This window comes from Moschus berezovskii, chromosome 13 (assembly GCF_049115385.1).
Source record: "Moschus berezovskii isolate FMDL1 chromosome 13, NW_MosBer_1.0, whole genome shotgun sequence".
Lineage (NCBI taxonomy): Eukaryota > Metazoa > Chordata > Mammalia > Artiodactyla > Moschidae > Moschus > Moschus berezovskii.
The window spans coordinates 14940495-14962277 of NC_142472.1; the positions used below are offsets into that span (position 1 = coordinate 14940495).

The 21783-nt window shown below is 46.6% G+C and overlaps 1 long non-coding RNA gene across 1 annotated transcript in view; it reads right to left on the reverse strand.

Moving 5' to 3' along the window:
• Positions 1-19588: 19588 nt before the first annotated feature.
• Positions 19589-21783, reverse strand: part of LOC148775808 (uncharacterized) — a 31365-nt gene continuing 29170 nt past the window's right edge. The window contains exon 3 of the long non-coding RNA XR_016038931.1: positions 19589-19639. This is a non-coding gene — a long non-coding RNA (uncharacterized LOC148775808). The remainder of the gene's footprint in view (positions 19640-21783) is intronic.

Genomic DNA, 21783 nt, shown 5'->3' on the forward strand with positions numbered 1-21783 from the left:
CCCCACCCCCCACATCCAGGGAGGAGAGGGACTGGAAACAGTTCAACCACCAATGGCCAATGCTTTAATCAACCTAGCCTAAGTACATTTCTGTGAAGCCTCAATAAAAAGCCAGTAGAATGGGGTTCACAGAGCTTCCTGCCGAGTGAACATGTTCAGGTGTTGGGATGGTGACTCTCCTAGAGCAGCCTGGAAGCCCTTGCCCCTCCCCCTACCCTGCTCTCTGCATCTCTTCCATCTGGCTGTTCCGGAGCTGAAACCTTTATAATAAACTTGTGATCTAGTAAATGGGCTTCCCAGGTGGCTCAGTGGGTAAAGAATCCACCTGCAACTCAGGAGACACAGGTTCGATCCCTGGGTCGGAAAGCTCCCTTGGAGGAGGAAATGGCAATCCACTCCAGTATTCTTGCCTGGAAAATCCCATGGACCGAGGAGCCTGGCAAGCTACAGTCCAGGGGGCCGCAAAGAGTCAGACACACCTGAGCGACTATCACGCACATAACAACTAATGTTTTCTTCTCTTGTGTAAATGCTAAGTAATGTAAATGCAAGGAGAGCAGACCAGTGAATCCTAATGGACATCAGCCCTGAATACTCACTGGAAGGACTGATGGTGAAGCTGAAGCTCTAATACTTTGGCCACCTGATGGGAAGAGCTGACTTGTCGGAAAGACTCGAATGCTGGTAAAGATTGATGGCAGGAGGAGAAGGGGACGACAGAGTATGAGATGGTTGTATGGTATCACTGACTCAATGGAGAAGATTTTAAGTAAACTCCAGTAGTTAGTGAAGGACAGGGAAGCTTGGTGTGCTGCAGTCCATGAGGTCGCAGAGTCTGACACGAGTTAGCAACTGAGCAAATGCTAAGTGGAATTAGCAAATGTAAGGATTACAGCGCCTTCTACTGGTGAAATGTAGTATGACACCATTTATGGGGTGCAATACTGAGCTACTGTGTGGACAGGAAAGCGGAAAAAGGGACAAGTTAGACAGTGATTACATATTAAGGTGATAGTGAATCTATCTTCTATGAGGAGGTTATACATTTGGACACAAAAGGTATCTGATGATAGATATTAAATATTACTGCTAATTGTTCTTAAGTGTGATATTGGTATTGCGGTTAGGTTCAAACACCCTTATGCTTTAGAAGTTTAGGGCCACGACTGGCCCACTGTCTGTTTCTGGATGGCCTGCAAGTTAAGAACAACTTTTACATTTTTACTTAATTATTTTGGCCACACCTCGAAGCTTGCAGGATGTTAGTTCCAAACCCAGGCCACTGCAGTGAAAGCACTGTTAATCACTAGACCACCAAGGAGTTCCAAATTTTTACATTTTTAAATGGTTGAAAGAATCCACAGAAGAAGAATGTTTTGTGTCATAGGAAAATTAAATGAAATTCAAATTTTAGTGTCTAAACATAAGGTTTAACTGGAGCACAAGCGTATTTGAGCTTTAACATCAGAGCTGAGGAGTTGCAGAGGTCATGGGACCACCAAAGCCTGGAAATGTACTTACTGGTCCTTTACAGAAAATCTCCGCCCACCCTGCCCCAGAACTCTGCTGTTCTAAGCGTGTCCTGTGGACCAGCAGCATGGGCTTGGCCTGGGAGGCTGTTAGAATACGGAATCTTGTCTCTACCCCAGACCTACTGATGCAGAATCTCCAGATCCCAGGTGAATCCTGCTTGCATTACAGTTTGAGAAGCGCTAGTGTACTTGAAAGTGGGTTAGCTTGATTTATAGCTTTTGAATATTTAAACATATAGTATGGACTTCATTTATATTCTTGACCTGGGGTACACAGATGTGAGTGGCAGGTCTGTTAAATGTTTCTCAAAGTGTGCTCAGAGGACCCCCTGCCTCAGAATTCACTTGTTGTTTATCAAAAATTTAAATTCCCAGGCCCCACTTGTGTGACCCTCTGAATCAGAATCTTCAGGGTGGAGCCTAGGAACCTGCATTCTGCCCCCTCCCCTGGTGACTCTGACCCACAGCAGAGCTACAGGAGCACTTGTAATGGGGCGGGGGGTGGAAAGGAGCTGCCACGAGTGGCGGGAAGAGTCAGGGAGAGAGAGGGAGGTCCCAGGTCAGAGGAAGGTGCCAACCACGAGCTCACACCTTCCTGCTTCTCTCTTGATTCTCCTCACAAACTGGCCTGACCCCACCCCTGGGAGCTGGCTGCAGGGAGAAGCTTCCAGAACGGGACAAGGGTGTCCTCCTGCCGACCGTGGAGCTCTTGGGGGCTGCCCTGCAGAAGGTAGGACCTGAGTCAGGGGCAGAAGGAGCAAAGGGGCTGCAGGTGCCTGGAGGGACCACACGGACCCACCCGGGGAGTCAGGCTGAAGCCGCTGAGCAGGTCTTTGGACAGGGAGACCTCTGGGTCCTGTGGGGACACAGGAGGAGCAGGGACAGACTGTGTGGTTCCACCGGGGCTCAGAGTCATCTGTCAGTTAGGAGTCATGTGACCTTGACAAAGGTCCTTAAGCTTTGTAAGCCTGTATCCTTGTCTGTGAGATGGATGGCCTAATACCCTCTAAGCTTTTGTTACAATTAACCATGATAGTTAAGTAAGAACGCGTCCTGCCACACAGAGCAGAATAAGGGTCGGACACGACTGAGCGACTTCACTTTCACTTTTCACTTTCACACATCGGAGAAGGAAATGGCAGCCCACTCCAGTGTTCTTGCCTGGAGAATCCCAGGGATGGGGGAGCCTGGTGGGCTTCCGTCTATGGGGTCACACAGAGTCGGACATGACTGAAGTGACTTAGCAGCAGCAGCTGTTTACTGTGAAGCTTGTCACCTTACACCTCTGTACTTCCTGATGCTTGATATCATAGGCACTTGTCACTGGCTGATAAGATCAGTTTCCTGAAACCACAGGCACAGGAAGGCTCCAGTCACAGACATGTGCCAGACCCACGCTTGGCCAGTGACCTAGAGCTCCCTGAGCTTCCCTGTGCAGGAGTGACTCCTGAAGTTACTGCTGAGCTGCTCATCACATACAGTTCCCAGGATTTCCCTCCAGCAAGCCACACCTTGGGAATCCTGCTCATCAGTTTGTGATGAACCAAGGCTGGGCTTTTATGAAAACTCCAGGGACAACTGTACCATACTGGAAATCACCACCAGGCGGCAGCAGAACCCAGAGGGTGAGAAGAGGAGAAAGGCCATGGAGTGAGGGGCCAGGAAGGTCACACAGAGGGCAAGAGGGCTGGGGCCTCTAGCTTGGCCTTGCCTTCCTCATTCAGCCCACCCTTCACACACACAAACACACACTTATGGTCCTGCTGAATCAAGACCCGAATCAGGAAACCGTTTACCCTGTTTCCTCGTCTGGGTACAATCCTTTGTATCTTAAACATGGCAAAGGCAGTGGTTTGTAAAATCACAGTTCTGCCAAATCCCAGGGCTGAAGACTCATCTCAGTTAAATCCGTGTCTCCGGGAAGGGGAGGCAGGAGTCAACACTTTTTAAAACCCCACAGGGGATTCCACCCTGCAGTCGAGTGAGAATCACTGATGGAGGCGACAGATCTCATTTATTCCCGAATCGCAGCAGCTTTCATTGCTGGAGGCCTCCTCCAAGAAGCCTTCCTGACTAGTCACACTTCTCCCTCATCTGTCCATGAATTTGTCTGCAGTTGGGACCAGCACTTTCCATATCTGAATGTGCTTGTGGGTCCCCTGGGGACACTGTTAGCGTGCAGGTTTAGACTCAGGAGGTCCAGGGGGCCGAGGGTCGGCATCACTAGGACGCTCCCAGGTGCTGCCCCCTGCTGGTGCGAGGCCCCACGTGCAGGATCTGCAGGAGAGCAGCCTCTGCCTGCACAGGCGTCTTTGCGATTGTTCTTGGGCTGTTTAGGCCCCTTTTCTGCCTTCCCCGCACACGGGGGGAGTGGCTGGTCGCCAGCTCTTTCCTGTCCTGCCTCTCGTCACGCTCCAGTCCCCACCACACTGCCCACGGTGTGAACACAGGCCTGCACGCGCGCGCTCACAGACGCACACATACGGAAACCTCTCCAATGACTGTTGAATGAATACGTGAACAAATGTGCTGAGAAATCTCTAGGGTGCTGGTAACATACACAAAGGTCTCAGGAGTGCCTTGAGGAATCTCAGTGCCCCGGGAGCCCTGGGTGCTAAGCACCATGGTCGATGCAGTCAGCCTCCCCTGTGTGGTCGTGGTGCCGAGCTTCTCAATCACAGATTAAAACATTTTATCAGAAACAAACAAACAGGGCTTCCCTGGTGCCTCAGTGGTAAAGAGTCCACCTGCAAATACAGGAGATATGGGTTCCATCTCTGATCTGGGAAGATTTCACAGGCCGTGGAGTAACTAAGCCCCTGCCCCACAACTCCGGAAACCCAAGCGCCTAGAGCCCGTTCTCTGCAACAAGAGAAACCATTGTGGTGAGAAGCCCCAAGTCTGTAACTAGAGAGCAGCCGCTGTTGCTGGCAACTGGAGAAGGCCCTCCAGTAGCAAAGAAGACCCAGCGCCACCAAAACTAAACTGTAAAAATAATAATAATAACTAAAAATTAAATGAAAAACCACGAAAACCGAACTCATAGATACAGAAAACAGACTGGTGGTTCCCAGAGGCAGAAGGCTGGGGATGGCTGAAATTGAGGAAGGTGGTCAAAAAGTTCAAACTTGCTGTTAGGAAGATAAACAAGTCCTGGGCATGTCATGTACAGCACGGGGAATATAGGTAACCACACGATACTGTATACTTGAAAGTTGCCAAGACAGTAGATCTTAAAACTTCTTACCACACACAAAAATGTGAAACTGTATAGTCATGAATATCAGTCTTGGGATGGACATGCACACACTGCTATATTTAAAATGGATAATTGAGGGACCTCCCTGGTGGTCCAATGGTTAAGACTCCACACTCCCAATGCAGGGGGCTTGGGTTCCATCTCAAATCAGGGAACTGGATCCCACATGCCTTAACTAAGAGTCTGTATGCCACGACTATTAATAAGATCCCACAAGCCACAATGAAGACCCAGTGCAGCCAAATAAATAAAAATAAATATTTTGAAAAATGGATAATTGACAAGGACCTACTGTATAGCACTTGGAACTCTGCTCAGTGTTTCGTGGGAGCCTGGATCGGAAGGGAGTTTGGGGAAGAATGGATACATGTATGACTGAGTCCCTTCACCGTTCACCTGAAACTGTCACAACATTTGTTCATCGGCTATACTCTAATACAAAATAAAAAGTGGGTTGTTTTTTTTTTTTTAAAGAGAGTGGTTTTTAGCATAAACCAAGGTCTTGAGAAGTGTCCTTCCCTGTGGAAACTGGCATCATCTCCAGGGATGAGGATGTGACTAGGAGTCAGTTCTGCCAGGTTTAAGGTACAGACCTCCTCAAGTAGTGGGCAAAAGCATAAGTGACAACGACAGAGGTGGGCAGGAGATGGGACAGTGACAGGCGACCTGAGGACAGAGGAGCCGCTGTGGGACCGTGACCGCACGAGGAAGGCTGGAAGAGGAGTGGTTTGTGGGGAACGTGGTGAGTTTGGCTTGGGATGTATTTATGACCTAGTAGGGTCTCTGTGTGGAGAAGGCAATGGCACCCCACTCCAGTACTCTTGCCTGGAAAATGCCACGGGTGGAGGAGCCTGGTGGGCTGCAGTCCATGGGGTCGTGAAGAGTCGGACACGACTGAGCGACTTCCCTTTCACTTTTCACTTTCACGCCTTGGAGAAGGAAATGGCAACCCACTCCAGTGTTCTTGCCTGGAGAATCCCAGGGACGGGGGAGCCTGGTGGGCTGCCGTCTATGGGGTCACACAGAGTCGGACACGACTGACGTGACTTAGCAGCAGCAGCAGCAGCATGGTCTCTATGTGTCTTATATTTATGTGTATCATCTCCATCTTTCTCCTGTTCCCCCTTCTGCTTCAATCTTCCCTTCAAGTTTAAATCTCTCTTGAATAGAAACCATAACTTGATTTCCTTTTATCTGTCCTCATAAAACAAGCAAAATGCCTTACACATAGAAAGATGGTTAATAGACAATTGTTGAGTGAATGGATGGATGGATGGACAGGTGGATGGGTGCGTGGATGGATGGATGGAAAGATAGATGGGAATGGGTGAGTGGATGAGTGGATGGGTGGATGGGAGGGGATGAGTGGATGGATGGATAGATAGATGGATTGGAAGGGGTGAGTGGATGGGTGGATGGATAGATGGATGAATGGGAATGGGTGGGTGGATGGGTGGATGGATGGATAGATGGATGGAAGGGGTGAGTGGATGGGTGGATGGATGGATGGGAGGGGATTGGTGGAGGGATGGGTAGGGATGGGTGGATGAATGGATGGACAGGTAGACGGCTGGATGGCTGGATGGATAGTCAAATGTTCTTGAGTTGATTCTTTGCCTTTGCTTCTTGAGGTTCCTTAGAGCAAAGTAGGACAGGATATGAGAGCAGAGGTTGGAAAGAGTTGGGATCTGTGTGGGGACAACAAACAGATAGATGTAAAAGATCAGAAAGAAGAGTTGGCAGAATCTAAAAAGAAGTTGCATTTCGAGAAATAAGGAAAGAGAGTAAAGATGGCTAGACCGCCTACTTGATGTGCAGATAGCAAATGTTGTTTTATATTTTAAAAGTGTGAAATTAAAGTTCAACCCCAAATGACACAGAAAGACATCACTCCTGACATCACGTTAAATAATTCATCCCAGCCTGCTTGGCTCTATCTCTGATAGGCCTGGTGCGGTCATTGTTATTGCTCTAGATGGCATCTGGTTATCAAAGCGGAGACTTTCTGCTAAGTCATCTTGAAGTCCAACTTAACCTGCATAACACGTTGTCTTATAATTAAATTAAAATCGCGGGATGTTGGATTAGAGGAATCTTCCTTCAACCAGACCCAAGGTTAGTGAGGGAGTGTGACCTGTCCGGGATAGAATTCCCTCATCCAAAATCACACAGAACATTTCACTGGATTAATTGGCAACTCACTGGGAGATTTGGGGTCCAATTTGCTAAAAGATTTTCTGTTTCCATCTTGCTTTTCAAGTCAGGTCAATATGCATTTATTCAGCTCTCTTATTGAAAATAATGTGAAAAGTATTACTGAGCCCAAAGAATAACGAAAATAGAGATAAAATGCAAGGAAAGAAAGAAAAGTAATGTGTGAATGAATCAGTTCATTCATGAATAAACAATTTATTCATGAATAAATAAATTCATTCATCCAACAAATGAACTTGAAGAGCTCTTATTTGTACCAGGTGCTGAACGAGGTAAGTACTATGCAATAGAGAAATATAAGCCATTAGTTCTGTCCCCAGGAATTTAGGATTTGCTTTATTTTTTAAATAAATAAAATTCCCATTGGATACTTTAAATTCGGTTTATATTGGTGTTTTAATTCAATCAGAAACTTCACAAAGAAATAACAACAATTTGCTTGGACCTTTAAGGAGATGTTGAACATTCTGTGAGGGAAAGGCTAACAAAACCACACTGAACCACTGAATAAAATGTGGGTGTTTTGGTTGGATTGAATCCTAGGGTCCCTGGCCAGTAGGTTTCAGGAAGAGAATTTTTTAAATCTATTTTTCCACTACAGGCTATACAAAATAATCCTTGGTACAGTGTATCAGGCATATTTTCTTCATTGAATATTCTCATGAACCTCTGTAGGTTTTAAAAGGAATGACCTTTAGCAGAAACTAATTGGCAAGCAGGACCAAATATTCTTATAGTTTTGAAACACACTGAGAAAGTGATCATGTAATCCATCAAGGCCTCAACCTTGGTTCCTTGTTGGTTAAACTCTATTCTTCAAAATTCAATGAAAGAAGGTACTGAGAGCAAGAGAGGACTGCCCTGGTGGCGCAGTGCTTAAGAATCCGCCTGCCAACGCAGGGGACACTGGTTCAGTCCCCGGTCCAGGAAGATCCCACATGCCCCACAGCAACTAAGCCCGCCCTACAGCTACTGAGCCCCCGTACTGCAAATACTGACGCCCTTGAGCCTAGAGCCGTGCTCCAAAACAAGAAAAGCCACAGCAATGAGAAGCCCTTGCACCACAATTAGGGAGTAGCCGCTGCTCGCAGCAACTAGAGAAAACTCGTAAGCAGCAGTGATGACCCAGTGAAGCTGAAAATAAATAATTTTTTTAAAGAAAGAAGGAAAGCAGCAGAAATGCCATAATAGAATGTTACTAAAAACGTTGAGAGAGATGAGGCTAATGAACACTCATCTAGAAAGGATAGTTATAACATACATGGGATCTGAGGGCTGTGCCCCAAGTCCCCAACTGTTCAGGATGCTAAGTACTGCAGAGTGGGCACTTATAAAAAACAGGAATGTATTTCTCACAGTTCTAACAGCTGGAAGTCTGAGATCAGGGTGCCAGAATTGTCGTGTTCTGATGAGGACCCTTTTCTGGGAGGCAGAGGGCCAACCCCCGCTGTGTCCCCATGTGATAGAAAAAGAGAGGGAGAGAGCTCTGGTGTCCCTTTTATAAAGAAACTAAGAGTGAAAGGAAGTGAGGTCACTCAGTCTGTCCGACTCTGCGACCCCACGGATGCAGCCCACCAGGCTCCTCCATCCTGGGCCTATTCAGGCAAGAATACTGGGTTGGGTTGCCATTTCCTTCTCCAGGGGATCATCTCAACCCAGGGATCGAACTCGGGTCTCCTGCACTGCAGGCAGATGCTTTACCGTCTGAGCCACCAGGGAAGCCCTTATAAAGAAACTAATAACCTCCCAAAGGCCCCGTCTCCTAACACCATCACATATGAGGTTAGGATTTTAACATAGGAATATGGGGGAGACATTCAGTCAACTGAACCCCCTCATTTCCTCCTGTTCCCACTAAACCCTAAGCTGCATGAGGGCAAGGCCTTTGTTTGCTGTGCTTTCTGTTGTCTCCAGTGCTAAACAATGAATAGCACGTGGAGGGACTCCACTGGTGTCTGTAGACTCAGTGAAAGTCAGCCTCTACAGACCCCCCACAACGACATGTCCTGAGGACACTCAGGAAGAGAAAGCCCAGGACACTGGCCCCAGATAGCTGACGTGTATGTCAAAGGAATGACTTCAGGGAGCCCAAACTCCTGTATCTTCCCCATATACTGAAAAGCACTAAATTCCTTGACTTGAGATGTCCAGTTTTCTTTAATGAGCAATAATCTTTTGATGTTCAGACAACCTGGTCTTTGGTGCAAAAACTCCTCTCTCCTGGCTCCTCCCTTACCTCCTTCGAGCACTCTCTGAGTTATCTGAGAAGCTGTATACTGGGCTTAAGTCCTTAGGTTTTAGCCGCACTGCATGGCCTGCTGGATCTTAGTTCCCTGACCGGGGACCAAACCCTGGCACCCTTGGAAGTGAAAGCATGCAGTCCTAACTACTTGACCACCAGGGAATTCCCATGTCCTCAGTTTTGCCCACCAAATAAAATATAATTCTCAGATTTTAGGTTGTATATTGTTTTTTTTTAAGTCGACAGGGTCAAGCTTTCCGAGAGGCACTGGGACCCTGACATCATCCCCAGACCCTCTCCCATCCTTCCCTCCTCACACACACCACCCACTCTGCTTTCATATCCCCTGAACCGCTAAGATGAGGCCAGAGTATAGAAAACAGCACTTCCCTTCCCACCTGGCCATCAACCCCGTAAACGGGTGGGGAGACAGGGCGAGGAGCCTGAGCAGCAGCGTGGTCTCAGCATCAGCCTCCTTTAAATCGTTGGAGAGGAGGACCAGGCCTTGGTCCAACGTGGCACCAACACTGAAACCTGTCCTGCCTTGGCCATCCTGGCTGTGGTGCCTCTGTGGGAAACACCTGCCCATAAAGCGTCACCGTCTTGGGGCCCTTGGGACAGGTGTGTCTGCAGTTGACAGAGGGAGGGAAGGAGAAGCAGCCAGGTGGACGCAGAAAACAGCAGTGGTGGAACATGACCTTGAGTGGCAAGGCGGGCACTGGATTTCTTGGTGGGAGGAGCTTGTGCGCAGTGACGTCACTGGGAGACGTATGCCTAGGGGTCTTTTCTAGAAGCCTTGTTGCATAGAAAGCATAGTTTTTCCTCTACTTTGTATTTATTTAGAGGAAAGACTGATGGAGTCTGAGGTGGAGCAGTGGTGGTGGTGGTGGTGGACTTACACCCTACTGAGTAGAATCTGAGTTCTCCCCTGAGACAAGAGCAAGTAGGAGTTGAGATCTTTACAAGCAATGCCAACGAGCTTGGAGATATTTAGGGCAGGGGTCCCTGGAAAAGTCTAGAGTTTCTGTCTGGATTCCATCTGAATGGGGGCAGAAGTGTAAAACTTTAGCATTTGTTCCCATAGACAGTTTTAATGTCGAGCATAACTTTTACACACAGAAAAAAAGCAAAAGTATGAGATATAAGGCAGGTTGAAATGTTAAAGCAGCACATGCCAATTAAGGGAAGAATCAAGACTTGTAAGTAGGAAGAGAAGACCTGCCAAATAAGTTAATAATCAGAGATAATTGCAAATATTTTAAGAAGCTAAGGAAGCACAGTTGAATTGTGGGGTGTGTATAGTCAGAGAACAGGGTGATGAAGAGGAAATCCTGGCAGGAAAAGAATTCAGGAAGGAAATAACTTATTGTTGGAAAATGATTTCCTCTCCTTATCTCAACCATTTGAGTTAAAGTAAGACCCGTGAAAGAACCACTATTTCCAGAGAAGTCGTCTTTAGACGTGTTTTATAACACAGATAACCCGAGTGGTAGCAGGCTATCTCGAGGAGGTGACGGCTTGTAATTTGGTCTGCTTGCCGTGAACGGCATTTATGTTTACCCTGTACTTTTTACCCAGTTGCTTGTAACCTGCAGAAAGTAGCCCTCACAGAAAGGGCCCGCAGTCCAGCCCCTCTTCAGAATCCAGCAGATGAGGAGCTGGGAAGCTCTTTTTTCTGCTGACAGTGGTCACACATGGCTGGATGATTTGTAAGACCAAGAGCCACATCCATATCTCGGAGTCGCTAATTACCAAGAGAAGGACGCAGCCCACGACCACTCAGAGGATACAAAGTTCTCAGAGAGGGACTCTGTCCAAATAATCAGAGCCATTTTTTAAAAATCACATCCTGATTCATGTTGAGGTTTGACAGAAAACAGCAACATTCTGGAAAGCAATTATCCTTCAATAAAAAATAAATTAATTTTTAAAAATCACATTCTGATTTCTCAGCTGCCCCTTTCAAGTATAAACTGTTCCCTGTGGCCCAAAGGAGACACTGTGAACGGTGCCTGAGACTTTTCATAATGTTAGCACGTGGATGAGAAGGCCAGATGTGATCTTAGAATGAAGGCAATGACCAGGGAGTAGGGCAGGGGTCAAGGAAATGCCCCAAATTTCAAAAGGTTACATTTCAGAAATGCCCACTGGTAAACTTGCTAGCAAAACCCAGATAAATTCTAGAATAGACAAAGAGATGGTTTTAAAGCTCTGAGTAAAGCCAGAAGCTCCCAGTAGGAGCCAGTATGATTCCCTAAGAGCAAGAAACACCATATTAGACACTTTCTCTTCTGATGAATTTACTGGGATGCTTTGAAACTTCTATCATGCTGTGCTCTTGGACAAGGAGGAGAAACGTGTGTCTGATCACCATCCACACAGACTCTATAATAGCACCAAGGGTGGCAGATCAGGCCCTGTGGTCCCTTCCTTGCTCCCATCCATTCATCTCAACAAAAACCTCCCAAATTCAACATACACCCTATAGAGCATGGACTTAATGGATTTTTATCTTCTAGGCAAGAGACAGAAATTGTCCAACCCATGTCCTCACAGGGCTTATAACCTAGTGGTGGACAATCAGTACACAAGTAACCACAATCCAAGCCAGAAAAACACAGTCACAAAAAGGAAAGTACAGAGTTGTGTGGGCATCAATGGAGACAAAGTGCCATCTGGTTAGAAGATTAAGAAGACTTTGCATGGGAGGTGGCGTTTAAGGAGAGAGATGGGGATGAGGAAGAATGACATTTGCCCCACATGCTGTGAGCGTGGACACAGACTTGGGAAGGAAAGATTAAGCACAAAGTCGGTGGAAGCAGGGGGACGAGAAAGGCAAGTCAGGACAGTTGGAACGCATTCCTCTTGCTAAGAACCAGCCTTGGCGAGTCCTTCCACTGAGTGTTTGGGTTTGTGAGTCACACAGTCTGGCATGAATCTTGCCATGACGGCCACTTCACATGAAACTGAGCAAGTTATGAAATTTCTCAAAGTTTTAGTTACCTCACCCGAAAGACAGGCATGGCTTTGTGCCCAATGCTGCTGCTGGTGCTGCTAAGTCGCTTCAGTCATGTCCAGCTCTGTGCGACCCCATAGACGGCAGCCCACCAGGCTCCACCATCCCTGGGATTGTCCTGGCAGGAACACTGGAGTGCGTTGCCATTTCCTTCTCCAATGCATGAAAGTGAAAATGAAAGGGAAGTTGCTCAGTCGTGTCCAACTCTTAGCGACCCCATGGACTGCAGCCCACCATGCTCCTCCATCCATGGGATTTTCCAGGCAAGAGGACTGGAGTGGATCGCCAGTGCCTTCTCTGAGCAACCAGTGCAGATGAACTTATTTCAAGACCTCTCATCCTCCTAGTTATTCCCCTCTTGAGTCATTGAATGTGGTTTATCTACATGTCTTCTAAAACCAAGACTAGCCCTGTGAAATTTCACTATGGGATATGCGGGGTGGGGGGTATCACCCTCCCAATTCAGATGCCCTTATCCTATTAATGGTACTTCAAATTGCATTAACCTTGATGACTGACAGCTTTTCCTGTTGGTTTTTACTAAACATCTAAGAAGCAGTGTTTTTTTTTTTTTTTTAATTCAGCCAAATTTTCTCTGTCCTCCTGTCCAATGGATTTTTTCCCCAAAGAGATTAATTAACTTTATTTTTCTTTGTAATGTTTGCCTCTCCTCATGAAAGTTTTTTTTTTTTTCAAACTTTTTACTTTGTGTTGGGGTGTCTATAGCTGCACTTCCCAGGTGGTGCTAGTGGTAAGGAGCCTGCCTGCCAGTGCAGGAGACATAAAGAGATGAGGGTTCGATCCCTGGGTCGGGAAGATCCCCTAGATGAGGGGATGGCAGCCCACTCCAGTATTCTTGCTTGGAGAATCCCATGGACTGAGGAGCCTAGTGGGCTAGAGTCCATGGGGTCGCAAAGAGTCGGACACGACTGAAGTGACTTAGCACGCACACATGCACACATATATAGCTAATTAACAACGGGTGACTGCTCCGGGTGCACAGCGCAGGGATTCCACCATAAACATACATGTATCCATTTTCCCCAAACACTCCCCCCACCCAGGCTAGCGTCCAAAGGATTTTTAAAGCCAGCCATTAAGTTGAGGATCTGATAGGTTGAGGTCTTGGCGTGTATTGGACAACACTGTCCTGGGAGAAGGGATGGAGCTTGCGTTGGGACCTGCTCTGCAGCCAGCTTCCTCTTCCGCTGCCCACAAGTCTCTGGGCAGGAACCTCAGAGCGTCCATGGCCCTTCATCCCTCGTGAGTCACCAGGTTACGTGGTCTCACCTAAGCACCCTCTTTGGCGGTCCCCACTGCTGCTCCCTTGATGCAGGTTCTCAAATGAAATACTGCAGGATCTTTCTGAAGTGCACGTCCCATCAGAAATTCTCTGCTCAGAATGTTTCAGTGGCTTTCCAGCTCCTCTAAGACAAAGTCTAAATCCCCTGCTGCTGCTAAGTCACTTCAGTCGTGTCCGACTCTGTGTGACCCCATAGACGGAAGCCCACCAGGCTCCCCCGTCCCTGGGATTCTCCAGGCAAGAACACTGGGGTGGGTTGCCATTTCCTTCTCCAATGTGTGAAAGTGGAAAGTGAAAGTGAAGTCGCTCAGTCGTGTCCGACCCTTAGCGCCCCCATGGACTGCAGCCTACCAGGCTCCTCCATCCATGGGACTTTCCAGGCAATAGTACTGGAGTGGCTTGCCATTGCCTTCTAAATCCCCTACTGGAGCTTAAAGGTCTCTTCGCAAGTTCCCCTCTCTCTGCGCCTGCGCCCCGTCTGAACCTCCTCTTGCACGTCCACGTGTGAGCCTTTCCGATATGCTTGATGGTCCCTGATGCACTTGGCTCCTCCTGCCTTGAAGTCTTTGCTTGTAGGTGCTTCAGGCCCTGCTCTGAATTCTCTGTACAAATCAACTCACTTCCTCCTCACCACCACCCTCTAAAGTAGATAAAATTACTTCCATTTTATAGACGGGGGAGCTCATATGTTAAGCATTTTGCCTGGAGTCACGCAGCTAATAAACTGTAGAGCTGGATAAGTCCCCTGACCTGAAATGCCCTTCCTTCCTTTCTCTGAGCCAACTTCTACCCGTCTTTCAAGTCAATTCAAGCGCCGGCTTTGCTGGGAAGTGTGCCTATGCCCTGAGCTCAACCCCAGGCAGCACTTACCATCCTGGGTTGGTCACTTGCTACATGAGCATCTCCTCTAAGCTGTATGTCCACAGAGGACAGGCCAGCGTCCTGTCCTCACTCCCCCATATTCTCCACCAGGAATATAATGAGCGGAAAGAAACTCATTAATGAATAAGTGAATTAACTACTCCAGGGTTCCTTTTGCAGTTGTAATATGATACCGTAGTCATTTGCCAAACTGTAAAATTTTGGTCATCCATTTTTTCCATAATGCGTACAGAAATTTGGCCAAAGCTTACTTGCAGACCAGTTGTCTCCTGAAAATCAGCTCAACTATCTCAAGTTTATTCAAGAGCATTACTGCTTTGTGAAGTGTTCTGGAATCATCTCAAAATGCACAGCTACAGGAAATTAAAGCTACCAATCCCAGCACGTTCTTTGCCCAGATGCCCTTTGAGTTCACCCACTTGAGGATATGAGTTAGTCTGCGGGTGAGTCAGGGAATCAGAGCAGAGGAGACTCAGGAGTGCCAGCTGGCCCCACGTGGGGTCAGATGGGCAATGAGCAAGAGAGGAGCAGTGGACCTGGTGAGAAACACACTTGAAACTTTTCCACACAAAACACTCACCACGAGAAAGCAAATACAGACAATCAGATAACCATGTTGTGGTTGTTCGGTCAATAAGTCGTGCTTGATTCTTTGCAACCTCATGGACTGCAGGATGCCAGGTTTCCCTGTTCTTCACTATCTCCTGGAGCTTGCTCAAACTCATGTCCATTAGGTCGGTGATGCCATCCAACCATTTCATCCTCTGTCATCCCCTTCTCCTTCTGCCCTTAATCTTTCTCAGCATCAGGGTCTTTTCCAACAAGTCAGCTCTTTGCATCAGTATTAGCATGAGAAGCCATAAAGAGAATCTGGAATAGTGAAGTGCTTGCCTTCCTGACCTGCCTACATAAATATCACCAAAGGGTCTCGTATTCGTACTGTATTCTTTGTATCTTCTTATTTTCTGCATTCTCTGTGTTCTGGCATCCAGTGCTTTGCTGTGGCAGCTGAGGGGATGGGGAGACCGCCCTCCCAGGGCCAGCAGATTCTTAGAGATAACACACACATGCACCTTTCAGAGACACATCAACTAACCCAAAGTCCACATCCCAGTGGCCTCCTTTCTCAAGCTTTTATACTTCAAGCTGATATTCCTCCACCCTTATCAACCCGGGGCCAGGAATGATTCCCACCCTTTATGGTGAGCAGGGGCTTCCCTGGTGGCTCAGTTGGTAAAGAATCTGCCAATGCAGGAGACACAGGTTCAATCCCTGGGTCTAAAAGATCCCCTGGAGAGGAAAATGGCAATCCACTTCAGTATTCTTGCCTGGAAAATTCCATGGACAGAGGAGCCTGGCAGGCTACAGACCAGGGAATCACAGTTAGACACGACTGAGCATCTAGACAACAGTGGTGAGTGGCTCCGTGTCTGGCATTAGACAAAGCACTTTACCTCGTTTCATCCCCATTTCACAGGTAAGAAAAACAAGACAAGACAGAACGAGAGACAGAGCCTAGAGAGGATCTTGCATCTAGAGACGGTGAAGTGCTTTTGAAATTGAGTCAGTGAGGACTGAATTGCACATGTCCCTATGGTGATCTCCTGAAACTGATTTCACAGAACTCTAGTTGAAGCGGGCCTGTATTTTTCACAATAGTAAGACATGCTCCTTGTCCAAAGAGGTGCTGTGCTGTGCTCAGTTGCTCAGTTGTGTCCAACTCTTTGCGACCCCAGGGACTATAGCCCACCAGGCTCCTCTGTCCATGGGGATTCTCCAGGCATGAATACTGGAGTGGGTTCCTGTTCCCTTCTCCAGGGGATCTTCCCAACCAAGGAATCAAACCAGGTCTCCTGCATTGCAGGTGGATTCTTTACCGTCTGAGCCACCAGGGAAGCCCAAGAACACTGGAGTGGGTTGCCATGCCTTCCTCCAGGGGATCTTGCCAACCTAGGAATCAAACCACGGTCTCCCACATTGCAGGTGGGTTCTTTACCAGCTGAGGTACCAGGTGCTAGATTACATAAAATCATTAGAGGACATAGTCGCTATTAGTCTAAATGATTTCCTAAAAGCCCGTGGCTGTACTGGGGCATCTAAGAGGGTTAGCAACAAGAAAGTATAACTTTGACAATGAAGTTATGCAACCAGCAAGGGAAAAAAACAATCTGGCAACTTACAAAGGTTTTCTGTTTTTCTTTCTTACAGGAGGCTTAATCTGGCCCAAGCCTAAGAAGATTTGTCTCCAGTTGTCAATGTAGGCTTAAATCACTTATTATATTAAAATGTGATGTAAACATTTTGGTTCCACTTTGGCTTGTGAGTTCTTTTCTCAATTTGGAGTTACTGTCACGTTTGACAGCCTGTTGGCATACAAAGGTTTCCCAACACCTCACTGCTCTGTTTTCAAATAAGAATAAAGGAAAAGCAACCAGCGCCGTCAGCAATGACTCTGTGTGAATGAGGAAATCCAACTTAGGGAGTGTCCATTTCCTTCGGAAATGTGAATCAGTGTTCCTGAGCTGGAATACAGACTTCTGTAGTAACTTGTATCTTTGATAAAGATTTTTATTCAGGGTGAAGAAAATGGAGATATGTTACATGGACTTTACAAATTCTAATCAAAGCATTGTCAGTGGACAAAGTTTTCCAAATTACCTCTTATGTGCAGGGTACACAGCAGATGTAGAATACATTATTTTTACTCTTGAGAAGCAAAATCAAGAGGATAAAAGTTTGGGGAATTCCCTGGAGGTCCACTCTGTGCTTTCACTGGCAAGGGTGGGAGTTCAGTTCCTGGTGGAGGAACTAAGATCCCACAAGCCTCATGGTGTGGCAAAAAAAAAAAAAAAAAAAAGAGGGTAAAGTTTTAAGGGTAGAAGATTATTTGGACTACCATCAAGCCTATTTAGAAAGAAAAGTCCTAGCTCCATGTTTTCTAAGATGCATTTGGGGAAATTGCTTTGAAATCCTAACAGAAATCCACCTTGGCTCTTTATCCCACTTTGGAGCTAAGGTCGAATGCCCAGCTTTCACAGTAACTGGGCTTCATTAAGGAATATAGGATGAAGAATAATAACACAAAATGCACATATTTTTAAAGAATGAACCCAATAAAGAACAAAGAAATACACTTCCCCACATAAGATATCTTCTACTTGCTGCCCGAGGTGGAAGTGGGCCAAGAGGTCTGTGGAATGGCAACCACATCCCCCACAACACTCTCCTTTAACAGTTTTCCCTGCACCTGGGGAACCTTCCACAGTAGAAGGAACAATTTTGAAATATCCCAAGATAAGTTTAGTAGTTGGGACTGAAGAGAGACGAGCACTGATTCCTCTAATGGGGGCTTAGGAAAGCCCATGTTGTTTGGAGGCCTGTGTCCAAGCTTCAACTGTTCCCCTGATTGTTATTAGAATCTCCTGGTTTTCACTAAATATCCTCTCTTTACCCCTTGGCATGCTCTGTGGATTAATGATGTGAATACTTGACACGAAATCTCAGAAAAGATTATATTTTATAACTTCCAGTTAAATCATTCCATTTTCGTTACTGGAGCCAAGGTCCAGTTTTGCCATTTGATTGTGAATTGTCTGTATGTTATAAAATCCCAAGAGCAATATTTAATATAGTAAACCCACAACTTGTGGCTGATTTGTGAACATGGTTATCAAATAGGCAGAAAGCAAAGGCAGATAGTGATTATTATCATGACATACAAGCAAACAGCCAATAATTGTGGCCCTGGAGGTATCCAGAGGTATGAAAATGCCTTCCCAGGTGGCGCTAGTGGCAAAGAACCTGCCTCCCAGTGCCAGAGACCTGAGAGACACGAGTTACATCTCTGAGTCGGGAAGATCCCCTGGAGAAGGAAATGGCAACCCACTCCAATATTCTAGCCTGGAGAATTCCATGGACAGAGGAGCCTGGCAGGCTACAGCCCATGGTGTCACAAAAAGTAGGACATGACCGAAGAGACTTAGCACGCACACATTGGTAATTTATAATATTAGTTTTACATGCACAAACTAATGATTCAATATTCTCATAGAATATGCTGAAAATGATCTTAAAATTTTTCCATCTTTAAGATACATATGCTTGTAATAGTTTCTAATATGTGTAAAGCATTGAAAGCTTGTCTACATATATATTTTTAATAAGACTGAGTAACAGGGGGCTTCCCTGTTGGTCCAGCAGTTGAGAGTCCACCTTGCAATACAAAAGACACTGGTTTGATGCCTGGGTTGGGAAGATCCCATGTACCACGGGCGCAGCTAAGCCACAAACATTGGCTCTGCACTCTGGGGCCCACAAGCCGCAACCAGTGAACCCACATGCCATCGCCACTGAAACCCACGCACCCAAGAGCCCGTGCTCCACAACAAGAGGAGCCACCACAACAAGACAGAAGCCCTCGCTCTCTGCAACTAGAAAAAGCCCGCAGCAGCAGAGGGCCGGTTCAGCCCAAAATAAATGAACAAATAAATTGAGTAACAAGGGGAAACTCATGGACATTTTCTCCCACTTAATTTTTTTTTTTTAATTTTCACGCTCCGCTATTTTACCACTAAATATGGTGATTTGTGACTGTGAGCTCATGTTCCTTGCAAGTGCATTCATGGAAACGAAAGGGAAGGAAGAGAGGGAGAGGAAAAACGATGAACACAGCTTAGCTTGGAAGCTGCTGCTGCTGCTGCTAAGTCACTTCAGTCGTGTCCGACGCTGTGTGACCCCATAGACGGAAGCCCACCAGGCTCCCCCGTCCCTGGGATTCTCCAGGCAAGAACACTGGAGTGGGTTGCCATTTCCTTCTCCAATGTGTGAAAGTGAAAAGTGAAAGTGAAGTCGCTCAGTCGTGTCTGACCCTTAGCGACCCCACGGACTGCAGCCTACCAGGCTCCTCCATCCATGGGATTTTTCTAGGCAATAGCACTGGAGTGGCTTGCCATCAGTGTATTAAGACTTCATGGGAGGCAGAAGCGGTTCAGCGGGTGGCGTTCGGAATACAGCGAGCAGGGCAGGAGTGTGCCCTCTGCTGGTAGCTGCTGAGTGGTGCAGAGAATAGCAAGTCCGGATGGAGCCACAGGCAGCCTCCTTCAGCACGTTGTGCTGACTTGTTTCCTAGAACTAGAAGGTCCTTCTCTTTTGCAGGCAATGTGATGGCAAGATACGGTAGAAACAGGAACTGCTGGGCATCTGACAAGAGATTGCCGTTTGATTGTGGGAAATAGGAATTCACTGACTTTCCTCCACCCTCCTCGACCCCAACAAAAAGCTGAAAACTTGGAAATATTTGTGGCCTGGGAGTGAACAGATTCACAGAACACAGGCTGGACGTGGGCACTAAAGCACTTCAGTTCAGTTCAGTCCAGTCGCTCAGTCGTGTCCGACTCTCCGCGACCCCATGAATCACAGCACGCCAGGCCTCCCTATCCATCACCAACTCTCTGAGTTCACTCAAACTCATTTCCACAGAGTCGGTGATGCCATCCAGCCATCTCATTCTCGGTCGTCCCCTTCTCCTCTCGCCCCCAACCCTTCCCAGCATCAGTCTTTTCCAGTGAGTCAACTCGTCGCATGAGGTGGCCAAAGTATTGCAGTTTCAGCTTTAGCATCAGTCCTTCCAATGAACACCCAGGATCGATCTCTCTTAGAATGGACTGGTTGGATCTCCTTGCAGTCCAAGGGACTCTCAAGAGTCTTCTCCAACACCACAGTTCAAAAGCATCAATTCTTCGGTGATCAGCTTTCTTCACAGTCCAACTCTCACATCCATACACGACCACGGGAAAAACCATAGCCTTGACTAGACGGACCTTGGTTGGCAAAGTAATGTCTCTGCTTTTTAATATATTATCAAGGTTGGTCATAACTTTCCTTCCAAGGAGTAAGCGTCTTTTAATTTCATGGCTGCAATCAGCATCTGCAGTGATTTTGGAGCCCAAAAAAATAAAGTATGACACTGTTTCCACTGTTTTTCCATCTATTTCCCATGAAGTGATGGGACCATATGCCATGATCTTAGTTTTCTGAATGTTGAGCTTCAAGCCAACCTTTTCACTCTCCTCTTTCACTTTCATCAAGAGGCTTTTGAGTTCCTCTTCACTTTCTGCCATAATGTCCAACTTTGTGTGACCCTGTGGACTGTGGCCCGCCAGGCTCTGCTGTCTATGGGATTCTTCAGGCAAAAAACTAGAGAGGATGGTCAAAAGGGAATCTTATGAGGGGATCTTCCCGACCCAGGGAGGGACCCTGCGTCTCTTAAGTCTCCTGCATCGGCAGGTGGGTTCTTTGTGCCACCTGGGGACACAGGACATTCAGTGCTAAAACCTGGACCATCTGAGCAAACCAGAAGTGTTCGTCACCCTGTTCTTAGTGTCCCTGTCTTTCTGGGAATAAAAATAACAATAGATGGCATTTATTGAGCACTTTCTTTGTGCTCTGTGTAGCTGATGTCATAATCCTCACACCAACTTAGGAGGGATGTATTTCTGAGATAACACAATTTATGAGCCTGGAAGAGTTCAGAGATTTTCGTCCCCCGCCCCACTAAAGAAAAGTCTATGAAAACAGGTCTACTCACAGCACCCCGCTGCCATCCCTCTGGGTGAGTGTCCCATCACTCACACTGGCTATTTCTAATGTTTCTGACATTGCAAACTTAATGCCACCCCCCTTTTTTCTCTATGATTAATTACAGTGGATTCCTCCCTCCACCCATACTGGAATTTGCCTTTTGAATTTCAGGAAGCCCTCAAAAGATCAAAAACCTTTAAAATATGGTATCTTTTAGTAATTTTGACAATGAGATAGAAAACAAAGTTTGGAAGAATTCTTACAGAGAAATCAGCCCTTCTCCGTCCTCTTCCCTGCCACCCGCCGCAGGGGTGAGAACAGGCTTCTGCCCCCAAACATCTGTAGACTCCCCCAGATAGTGTTTCTCTCAACTTTCTTTCTCATGTTCTAAGCTTTATGTCAGAAAGGAGATTTTAACATGTATTTACATCTGAAAAAAAAATCAAAATGCCTAAGATTCTGGCAGGCAAAATTAGATATAATAATTACTTATAGACAGAATTGTTTACTTAATTTTTAGGGCTAGTTGTTAAGTATTTGGAAGAATCTTTTTTTTTTTTTGAAGAATCTTTGACAACACTCTAAGTATGCCCTGGAATGAAGATACTTTCCAAAAGAGGTAGATATTGATGACTTTAAGTCTAAAAAAAAAAAAATCCAGTTTAAAACTTCTTTGACTGATATAAGATAAGTGGTTCCCTTTAAATTGCTGGGGTTTAGGGGATGGTCAGAGGGAGGTCAAGAGGGAGGGGATGT